Source organism: Stigmatopora nigra, chromosome 17 (assembly GCF_051989575.1).
Source record: "Stigmatopora nigra isolate UIUO_SnigA chromosome 17, RoL_Snig_1.1, whole genome shotgun sequence".
Classification (NCBI taxonomy): Eukaryota; Metazoa; Chordata; class Actinopteri; order Syngnathiformes; family Syngnathidae; genus Stigmatopora; species Stigmatopora nigra.
In genome coordinates this window covers 10,175,001-10,187,680 of record NC_135524.1, presented here as the reverse complement: position 1 = coordinate 10,187,680, position 12,680 = coordinate 10,175,001, and positions in this window count along the sequence as shown.

Here is a 12,680-nt window from a genome sequence, read left to right as displayed (position 1 = left end):
AATCAACACCAGCAGCAACATTGGATTTAAGCTCCCGAAGACCCAAGATGGGAAATAATCACTCACACCCTGAGCCAAGCACATGAATTGCAAAAAACAGAGTGGTAAATCATATACTACATTTTGTATATGGATCATGTTTTGCTTGGAGTAAAAATGCACAAAGCGTATCTTCCACTCACAATTAAAACCTTTCTCCTTCCATTTTGGCCTTTTTTTTAACCGCATTGTCAATTTCTCTAGGGACTGTGAGGCGGTATCCTCTGTGTTAAGTATGTGTGCATACAAATTTGTGTGTCATTGTGTTGTCTGAAGGGTAAATGCGGAGTTAAACAGATATCCAAGCGGAAAATTTAAAAAGCTTCCAAGGCGGGTGCCAGAGGGGGTTGTACGAATCAAGCACATATCAATTGACTCCCAGTATGACTGGGAGAAAGATGAGGACAGGAAAAGATGTAGGATGAGCAGCTTTAACAACTATACATTACATTCCCATTTTCAAAGCTGTTAAAACTGTCCTCCTTGCATGCTACCTTAAGATTTTTTTCATTAACAGAAATTGGTGCACAAAATATCTTTCTCAGTCTCTCAGCCTTACACTGTGCTATGTAATGCTTTACTTGATTATCTCATTGTTTTCTGTAAGTACATGGCCATATTGAATCAACCTGCCATCCACTGTCTCTATTCAGCTGGCGCCTGTGTGTGTGTGTTCGTGTAAACGTATGTGTGCGTGTAAACGCATGTCTGAGTGTTTGTGAGTGTGAGGCTCCAGTAATGAATGGCCAATCTAGTCTATCTGGAGAAAACCTCCTCATCACAGCCCGTAATTACTAGCTCGGTGTGAAAACAACGCTCTTCTTTATTACTTGGTATGCAGTGCAAGCAAAGCTCACGAATTGAAATAAACTAACAACTACTCTTTGTCTGTACAATATTACTTTAGAGGAGTCGTTTACTGCAAGTGATGCTCACCGAGCTTAAGTGACTAGAACAGCGGAATTATTGTGCTGCAAATGTAATGCTTACGGCAGCATAAAATCATGCATATATATATATATATATATATATATATATATATATATATATATATATATATATATATATATATATATATATATATATATATATATATATATATATATATATATATATATATATATATATATATATATATATATATATATATATAATCAATCGGCTCACGAAGCAAGCATGACTATCATTCCAAATGACTCGTGGTATTCCATGGCTTGGAATGATCCTTTTGCATATGGCTTTGGTGACGGCCCTGGCGTCCGCTTTCTTGGATGGGCATATCTCAGACCATTTGGTCAATGACCACCAGACAGTACCTGTATATGCCACCTTGGTTCAGCTCGATGAAATCCATGTTCAGAACCTAAAAACAGTTTCTGCATATTTTTTTAAAGTAGGTTTGGAGACCTCTGCGACTCCTGTTGAGACATGGTTCCTCCCATGGCTTCCCAATGTAGTTTTGAACTGAGAGAACCTTTTTACAGTGCAAAAGGTAAATCCTCATCCCCCTCTCGGCTATTTACACGTCTGTTGGTTGGTCTGCAACGCTTGGTATGGACATTCCCACTTTAAGGCACCACCTGGCACCACTGTTGGTCCGTTTCCTGTTGAGAAGCAGTCTCTCTCTGCTAACCCAAATTCAATGCATTTCCCTAAAGATTTCTCTTTTTCCTTTTCAGTGCCCCCAAATTTAATTTCGCAGGGCAGATTATTTGTTCCTCCACGTCAACTTTGACATCTGGAGCACTGCTGCTGCATTTTCATGAAAAATTTTCATTTGACGAAATATTTTCCCCATCATTTGTCACCACCATCCCTGAAAAGGGCTTATTGGCGATTTCAGAAATTGATTGCAAATTTTCAAATCCTTTTCCACCTTGATATCTGATCGATTGATTATATGGTGTTCGACCAATCAAAAACACAAGAAGACAGACAACTATTGATGCACACAGTTAGTGTCTGCAAATTTGCTGTCCTATAAGCAATAATCATTCCCAAAGGAAATAGGTCAACGTCATTTGGTTGACATAACTTGTTCGATGCTTATGCAATCTGTAATATCATTAATATTCTAATAGTCATTAATATGACCCACGCCAAAGCACATTTCACCCGCTCAGGACAAACCAGGGAAATTATGGGAATTAAGTCAATTATTTTATCTAAACCAGCCAGGTACAATTTACTTAATTATTTGAATGAATGCCATTTCGGCATAGTTATTTTCATGTTTGATATCATTAGTAGCCAAATAATTCTTAAAACTTAAAAAGTTCCTATGGCAACCGACTTCTCTCAACCCCACCAAGACGGTGTTTATTTAAGATAAGAGCCAATTTCTGTAGCAACACTGCACACAAATTAGTTTAACTCCACTCTACTCACCTCAAGTCAACTCTCCGCACACCTGCTGCTTTTCCCACTTTCTTTTCGACGCACTTACAATAATCTTTTCTTCATGCTCACAAAACTATTTTCTATTCACTTACTAAAATCTTTACTATTCACTTACTAAAATATATTCTTCAACAATTCCCCTTCTACACTCATCAAACCCTTCACATCCCTCAAATTGGGACAGAAACCATGCCTCTCCACCTATCGCGGCAGACACAGGCAACTCCCCACACTACGCATCCGCACATACCCCACATCCGCTAGCCCTCCGATCTCCATCCAGATCTCCAGTCTGGTAATAAACCTATTTCCTATTAAATTGATCCCACTCTTTCTTAACCTGCTCCTGAAGTTGTATTTCAGATCTATCAGGAAACAGTGAGGAGGTAAGTGATCCGTTGTTCGCTGGCATCTGCAAGGCAAACATTTTCTGCAGTCACCGGGATTTGGTTGCGCTCTGCGGGGGAGATGCGATGTATCCATCACGACAGAGTGCTAATTGAAATTATTTGGGACTTTTGCTGGGAAAGCGAGCTTTGTGGAGAAGTGTTGCACCCTGCATTTTCATGACTTGAAACACAGGGAGAAATAATCACACAGTGATTAGTTGTTGTATTCAATCCAAATTTTACTGTAATCATCACACAAAAACATAATATACATATACACCCATATATACACACCTGAATCACATATTTGGGATCAGTATGAAGCTTCTGGACAGCTTGCTAATGATTTGATCATTCAGGTGTGGTAGAAGAGGGAGATATGGAAAACAGACTGAATTGGGGCGTGCAAATAGTTTTCTGTCTCTTGGTGTAATCGATGATTGATTAGCGACCAGTCCAGGGTGTAATCTGCCTTTCTCCCGAAATCCGCTCGGATCGAGTCCAGCAAACCCCGCAACCCTTTCGAGACACGCGGTATGGAAGATGAATTAATGAATACAATTTTTAAAAAATGTAGTAATTTTGGAAGAACTCATTGTATGGCTCGTGTATATATATATATATATATATATATATATATATATATATATATATATATATATATATATATATATATATATATATATATATATATATATATATATATATATATATATATATATATATATATATATATATATATATATATATATATATATATATATATATATATATATATATATATATATATATATATATATATATATATATATTTATATATATATACATATATATATATATATATATACATATATATATATATATATATATATATATATATATATATATATATATATATATATATATATATATATATATATATATATATATATATATATATATATATATATATATATATATATATATATATATATATATATATAAATATATATATATATATATATATATATATATATATATATATATATATATATATATAAATATATAAATATATATATATATATATATATATATATATATATATATATATATATATATATATATATATATATATATATATATATATATATATATATATATATATATATATATATATATATATATATATATATATATATATATATATATATATATATATATATATATATATATATATATATATATATATATATATATATATATATATATATATATATATATATATATATATATATATATATATATATATATATATATATATATATATATATATATATATATATATATATATATATATATATATATATATATATATTAACGACACGTTAGAACCCAAAAAACATACACTCGTTCCATAAACGGTCATAACTTGTGCTACCTTTTGTTTTTACAACTTAGATAACTCCTTCATTAACTATTCAGCAGAGGAAACAATGAAATCTCAATAACATAGCTTCCTTTGCTACGACCCTCATACACTCTGCACATAATAATGCTAACGGTAATGGCCACCGAGGGTAGCGTGTTAAATGCTATTCCATGTGTGTGACTATTTCTTTACCTTCGACCGTCAGACACTCCACATATAATGCTAATGGTAATGGCGGCAAAAAGTAGCGTGCTAAATGCTATCTTGCAAACCACACACTCAACCGGCCTCTACAACAACCAGCATACCTTGAAACACAGGGAAAAATAATCACACAGTGATTAGTTGTTGTCTTCAATCCAACTTTTACTGTAATGACTAAAAAATCTCCCGTGCCTCAACCTATGTGCACCACGACATCAAAAATCGGATAACACTACAGGCATTAACATATTACTCTTGCTATTTGGATCAAGGCATCAATAATCAAACACTGATAAACATCTAATCCAAAGCTAGCTTTACATCACACATGCAATCATTAATAACTGAAACACCTTTTTTTTTTTTTTTTTTTTCAGCTTCAGACTACTGAGTAACTGTGCGGATAAGCTTGCAAGAGCGATTCTGCACATTCTCCACCTCGGTCACAGTCTGCTGAAGTTCCCCATCTCGTGGAAGACTTCCTGTGTGTGGTTCCAGTTTTTGTCTTTACAAGGTCTTTTTGAGTCCGATTCAGTTACCGCAACCAAAATGGCGCTGTTTAAGCGGCAGCCGGCGGCCACGGTAGCTCTGTCCACTCTTGTTCATCTTGTGTTTTTGCTGCTTTTATGTTTTAATGATTTGATGATTCCATTTACTTTGATTTGCTTTGTACTTTGTGTTTTTGCTTTGCTGTTCTGTGGGGTTCCAGTTTTTGTCTTTACAAGGTCTTTTTGAGTCCGATTCAGTTACTGCAACCAAAATGGCGCTGTTTAAGCGGCAGCCGGCGGCCACGGTAGCTCTGTCCACTCTTGTTCGTTTTGTGTTTTTGCTGCTTTTATGTTTTAATGATTAGATGATTCCATTTACTTTGATTTGCTTTGTACTTTGTGCTTTTGCTTTGCAGTTCTGTCTAATCACCCTCTTGCTACTGCCACAATGTAATTTCCCGAATACGGGACGAATAAAGTTATCCAATCCAATCCAATGTCACAGAAGCACCACCAATTTTGTCATACGCTGCTGGGTATGATGACAATTAGGCTTTTGACGAGTCAATGATGATGACAAAGCCTGTTTGATTAATTCATTAATTAATATTTAATTGTTGTTTATTTAATTTCATATGAAACAAGCGTCACCAAAAAATGATATGCATTGAATGCTTCACCATGAGCTAAAAAGCAGTCTGATCCGAAAAGGTTTGTACCCGCTATTAACATATGAGTCTTCATTGAAACACAACAATTAGCACAACTTCAATACTTACATAACTTCAATTGCCCAGAAAAAAGTAAGCAATGTAAGCCTTGATAATAAACTCTGCATGATGAGTCCATTAGGCGCTGCAATTAGTGCAAATGCAGTCACCCATAGAGGATGACAAATAGCACAGGAGACAGAGCATGATTACTACAAGTGTGTATGAGGCCAGAGACAGTATCAACACAGACGATGATGGATAGCGCCCAGAGCGCATTCTGTGCTGCCTTATAATTAGACCTTTATGGCACTGGCTACTACATGGTAGGCGTCTCACAGTTATGTGCAAGAAATATTCAAATCAAACACTTATCTTCAGGATTTTTTTTCTGGAGGTTACCAAAATCAGCTTTAAAATGACATGTGGTGCCATGATCCCATTTGAAAATTTTTAGCCAGCAATCAGAGTAAAAGAAAAAAATGTTCGACGGGACGCATAATGTCAAAATAGATGCTTGTAAAAGACAATTATGTACCCCAAGATGCACCATCAAATTCTACCATAAATCATTGAACATAGAAAATCTGTGTTATTACATATAAACTGAATGACCACAACTTTACTTCAAGATTGCCTCATTTTTGTCTGTTATTGAAACCAGTACTGTACCGTACTGTATGCTTGGTGCTTGTTCGATGATTTGCAGTGTTCAGTAGCCTATGGGAATATATGGCACGAAGTCCGATTAGAATTAGAACCCAATACATTATTTGAATGCATTTTAGCAATTTTGGAGGATGAACAGAAGAGCGATTTACATGAAAAGCTTAAAGAAAGAGAAATTGGATTGGATAACTTTATTCATCCCGTAATCGGGAAATTTCTTTGTTGCAATAGGAAGAGGGTGAGGATGCAGGAATAGAAAAGGCATTATACACAAATGGGTACTTAATAGTAAGTTAATAAATAAATACATGAATAAATATATAAATAGGTAACTGTGTTGGTGAGATATATATATATACATACACATACATATATATATACAAGCACATCTACACTGTATCCGAAATTCGGGAGGTCCTAACCCACAGCCTTTTTTGAGTTAAAGAGCCTGACAGCTGATGGGAGGAAGGATCTGCGGAAGCGCTCCTTCCTGCAATGAGGGTGTAGCAGTCTGTTGCTGAAAGAGCTTTGGAGGGACTCCACAGACTCATGCAGGGGGTGGGAGGTGCTGTCCATGATGGACCTCATCCTGGTCAGCATCCTCCGCTCTCCCACTTCCTCCACAGAGTCCAAAGGACAGCCCAGAACAGAGCTGGCCCTCCTGATCAGCTTGTTCAGCCTGTTCCTGTCCCTCTCTGTGCTCCCACTTCCCCAACAGACCACTGCATAAAACACAGTAGATGCCACCACAGTGTCATAGAAGGTCCTCAACAGTGACCTGCACACACCAAAGGACCGTAGGCTCCTCAACAGGTAGAGGCGGCTCTGGCCCCTTCTGTACAGGGCATCTATGTTTGTGGACCAGTCTAGTCTACTGTTGAGGTGAACACCCAGATACTTCAAGTCCTCCACGATTTCAATGTCTTTACCCTGGATGTTCACCTGAGTGGTCTGTTGAGGTGTCCTCCGAAAGTCAACGACCATTTCCTTTGTCTTACTGGTGTTGATGTGCAGGTGGTCTTGCCTACACCAGTCGACAAAGGCTGTGATGACTCCCCTGTACTCCAGGTCGTTCCCGTCAGTCACTCGTCCAACAATGGCGGTGTCATCGGAGAATTTCTGGAGGTGGCAGGTGTCTGTATTATGTTTAAAGTCTGACGTGTAGAGGGAGAAGAGGAGTGGGGAAAGCACTGTGCCTTGTGGGGCCCCCGTGCTGCAAGTTACCACATCAGACGTACAGTCCTGGAGTCTCACATATTGTGGTCTGTTGGTGAGGAAGTCGATGATCCATGCAGCTAGGTGGTTCCTTACTCCAGCCACCTCCAGTTTCCCTCTCAGAAGGACCGGCTGAATGGTGTTGAATGCGCTGGAGAGGTCAAAAAACATCATTCTCACCGTGCTTCCCGAGTTCTCCAGGTGTGAAAGAGACCTGTGCATCAGGTAGGTGGTAGCATCTTCCACACCAATGCCTGGACGATAGGCGAACTGCAGAGGGTCCAGCTCTGCATTCATCAGGGGGCTCAGGTGGTTGAGGATGATCCTCTCCAGTGTCTTGATCAGGTGAGAGGTTAGTGCTACCGGCCTGAAGTGGTTTGGCTCCCTGGGGTTCGCAGTCTTTGGGACTGGGACCACGCAGGAAGTTTTCCACAAGGTGGGGACCTTCTGCAGACTGAGGCTGAGGTTGAAAATATGCAGAATCACTGTGCCAAGCTGATCCGCACACTCTCTCAGTAGTCTGGAGCTGAGGCCGTCCGGACCGGTAGCCTTCCTTGCCTCGATCTTCTTTAGTTGTTTTGTCACCTGATCGACAGTGATGCAGAGACCGGTGGAAGAGGGGGAGGAAGAGGGGGAGGAAGAGGAGAACGAGGGGGTAGAGTTGCTTCTGGTCTGGGGGGTCAGGGGAGCAGGGGCAGGGCTGAATCTGTTAAAGAACTGATTCAGTTCGTTGGCCCACTCCCCGTCTCCGGACTCCGGGCCTCTCCCACTGTTGCCTCCATGGCCCGAGATGGTCCTCAAGCTCCTCCAGACCTCTTTGGTGTTGCCTCTTTGGAGTTGCTTCTCTAGCCTCCTCCTGTAGCTGGTCTTTCCCCTCCTTATCTCTCTCTTCAGCTCCTTCTGGACCGTTTTGAGACTCTCCTTCTCCCCAGACCTAAAAGCCCTCTTCTTCTTGTTCAGGAGGGCCCTTAGATCCCTGGTGACCCACGGCTTATTGTTGGAGTAACAACGGACCTTCTTGGAGGGTACGATGTTCTCCACACAGAAGTTGATGTAATCTGTGATGCAGTGGGTCAAGCTGTCGATGTCTTCCCCATGTGGTTTGCACAGCACCTCCCAGTCGGTTGTCTCAAAACAGTCCCTCAGTACCATGCTGGTCTCCTCGGTCCATCTTTGTATGATCCTCGTGGTAGGTTTTATTTTCCTCACCATAGGGATGTAGGTGGGGATCAGATGGACCAGGTTGTGGTCTGAGCGGCCCAGTGGGGGAAGGGGGGCTGAGCTGTATGCCTCCTTTGTGTTGGCATACAGCAGGTCCAGAGTTTTTTGTTCCCTGGTGCAGCACTTCACATACTGAGTGAAGGTGGGGAGAGTCGAAGTCAAGGGAGCATGGTTAAAATCACCGGAGATAAGAAGGAGAGACTGGGGGTGTGACGTCTGTAGCCGGGACAGAGTAGTGTGGAGCAGCTCACGAGCCACTGCCGCATCGGCCGAGGGAGGTATATACACAGTTATTATGATGACGTGCGAGAACTCCCGGGGGATGTAAAACGGCCTGATGCTAACAGCTACTAGCTCGATATTTCGAGTGCAAAATTGCTCCTTCACAGTAATATGCCCAGGACTGCACCATCTACTGTTAATAAAGACAGCTAGTCCCCCACCTTTCTTCCTACCGCTCTCCTCAGGGTCCCTGTCCGCCCTCACCAGCTGAAAGCCATCCAAGGAGATTAGAGAGTCTGGTATTCGCTCATCCAGCCAGGTCTCTGTGAAGCAGATAATGCAGGCGCTCCGATATTGTCCTTGTTGTTTGGTCAGCGCCGTTAGCTCTTCCATCTTGTTGGGGAGAGATCTTACGTTCCCCATTATAATAGATGGAATGCTGGGTCTGAAGCGTCGCTTTTTCTCCTGGCATTTTCGTCCGACTCTGCATCCTCTTCTCTTCCTCTTTAACTCAGCGGGGAGGTCCAAGTCCAGGGGAATCCCGGTATTGCGTAGCGCTAACAGTTGATCCCTCGTGTAAAGCAGCGTAGGCATGGCTGGGTGGGTCAAAATAGTCTCCAAAATTTTGAAATTTGAATTTGAAAAGATGGACTAAACTAGTAGATCAAAGACTGCCTCTCGCACAGCTTGAGTCTTGGAGAAGAGTCTTGAAAGTAAAGTCCCAAAACATTAAAGTATCGAATATAATATATAAAGTGAAGTAACAACTAAAGTCTTAAGAGACAATAAAAACATAAAATAAAGGATAAAAATCCGTAAAAAAGCTGTACAAACACAGAATTCGAGTGAGGGTTTAGGGGCTATTGCAACAAGCAGCCGCTTTGAACGGCGCCCTATGATGCTTTTCGATAATTTCGATAGACACGCACACACGGGCAGCCCTTTGGATGAGTGGTTAGAGCGTCAGCCTCACAGGACTAGGATCCTGTGTATAAATCCAGGTCAGTCCACCTGTTTGGAGTTTGCATTTCCTCCTGCTTGCGTAGGTTTTTTCTGGGTACTCCGGTTTCCTCCCACATTTTCAAAAAGTCGGCTGATTGGACACTTTGAATTGCCCGTAGACATGAGTGTGAGTGTGAATGGTTGTCCGTATCCTCGTGCCCTGCGATCAGCTGGCCATTGATTCAGGATGGTCCCTGCCTCTGCTCAAATTCAGCTGAGATAGGCTGCAGCACCCCCGCACCCCTTGTTAGGATCAGCGGTTCAGAAAATGAATGAATATGTGCACAACCCTACATACACACACTCAATAAGTGACGGTGCCTCATTGCAGGTGCAAATTGAAGGTGTGAAGTGCGTGTGCTGTTCATTAAAGCCGCAGGATTCTCTATTGGTTTTCATTAAGGAGCCTGACCACACCGACTAGATGGTTAATCTAGATAGCAACGCTTGTCCACGGAAGCCCTTCTTCCCCACATGTACATTCTTCCAATCTCACCAACACATACACACAAATCAACACATGTATACACTCACTTTCAAGTTAAAGACAAGACTCCTTATTAAGTGGAGGTGACAGGTACTGAATAAGTTGTTTTCTAGCACAGCGTGTTTGTCCTTGTGTATTCGTCTTAAGGGCCTAAAATGATTGACATCGCTCTGTATTTATGTGTTCATTCAGTGTAGCATCTGCATATCTGTACATCCATACACACTTAAACACCAGGAGGTTTTTTTTTTACCAAATAAAAACACTTTTTCCCCTTTTGAATAGCGTATCTATGGGTGTGTAGTTGAGAAAATTGTTGTCTGTGGTTATGACTTAAGTCTTATTTCCAGGGGCCATGTCCTGGCTAAACAGAGCTGACATAGTTCTGCTCAGACCACTTATCTGTCAGGAGGAATTAGACGCTAACACATTCTGTGAGAAATGAGTTCGAATACGCACCTTCCACGACACACACACGCACACACAGGCACACACATACACACACACGCACACACACACATTTTCCATCTCACTCTTTCAAATATCAACACAATATCAAGACAGCCTGTTACAATCGGGGATGGAGGACCCCAAAGCAGGCAAGGGCAGCAAGTCTGAATATCAAATCTTTAGGGGCAGTGGGAGTGGGAGCATGAGGCGCACGGCGCATGGGTTTATTACCCGTTCGATATCGTGTGGACCAACGAAGCGGGGGTACGACGGCGGTTGGCTTGCCATTGGGCACGGGTGGAAGCGTACTGAAGCGCAGCCTGGGCCATTTCCCAGATACGGCAACAGCTGGTCAGGTGTGCCTGGACGGAGGGCACGGTAATACCTGCGTCCAGGGAAAGAAACAAGGGGGGTTGATAGCCAAGGGAACACTTAAAAGGGGACAGGTTGGAGGAGGAGTTAGGGTGGGATTTGTGGGCATACTCAATCCAGGGCAGCTGGTCGCTCCAGGTAGTTGGGTCGGCATGGGTGGTGCAGCAAATCGCTGCCTCCAACTGCTCATTGGTGCACTCACACTGACCATTAGTCTGTGGATGATAACCCAAGGAGAGGCTTGCTGTGATATTAAGGGCTGAAAAGAAGGCAGACCAGACCAGAGAGGTGAATTGTGGACCCCGGTCAGAGACAATGTCGGCCGGGACTCCATGGAGGCGGAAAGCATGCTGCGTACAGAGGGCGGCCGTCTCCTGGGCTGCAGGTAATTTGAGGAGGGCGATGAAGTGGGCAGCTTTGTAAAAACGGTCAACTATGGTTAGTATGATGGTGTTGCCTTAGGATTTAGGAAAGCCTGTGATAAAGTCGATTGCAATATGAGACCAGGGACGGCTAGGAATTGGGAGTGGACGGAGTAGACTGGTGCTCGGCTTGGTGGAGAACACGTGGCAGGCAGACACCTGGGATCGTGTATCTGCCCTTAATGTCGGCCACCTAAAGCGTTGGCGCAACACCGCCAGTGTGCGGGCAACTCCCGGGTGGCAGGTCGGGCGGGATGTGTGGGCCCATTCAAGCACCTTGATTTGCAAACAGCCTTGACCTATAGGCGGTTTTCCAGGAGGCGTTGCAACACCTGGCACACGTGCTGCTCGTGCTCCTCTAGGCTTTGTGAAAAAAAAACAAGATATCGTCCAGATAGATAAACTGATTGAGCATATCTCGGAGGACGTCATTAAACAGGGACTGGAACACTGCCGGGGCATTGCTGAGGCCGAAACGCATCACCAGGTATTCAAAATGGCCCAAGGGTTGGAGAAGGCCGTCTTCCATTCGTCCCCCACCCGAATCCGGACAAAATGGTGAGCATTGCAGCATGACCGGACGTTTAGTTGCCGGTCTTTTGGTCGCCGGTCAAATGGTGACAGTGTTTACTGTTGAAACCAGCTCTCAAAATTATATTCATGAGAGAAAGTTTAATATCTAAGAGCGAAGTTTAATATCTAAGAGAGAAGTTTAATATCTAAGTACTGTTAAATATTGGATTGGGTAACTTTATTCATCCCGAATTCGGGAAATTTTGTTGTCACAGTAGCAAGAGGGTGAGGATGCAGAAATAGGAAGGGCATTTTAGAAAAAAATAGATAGCGAATAAGTAAGTTAATAAATAAATAAATAAATACATGAATAAATAAAGCGTGTTGCTAATATATATATATATATATATATATATATATATATATATATATATATATATATATATATATATATATATATATATATATA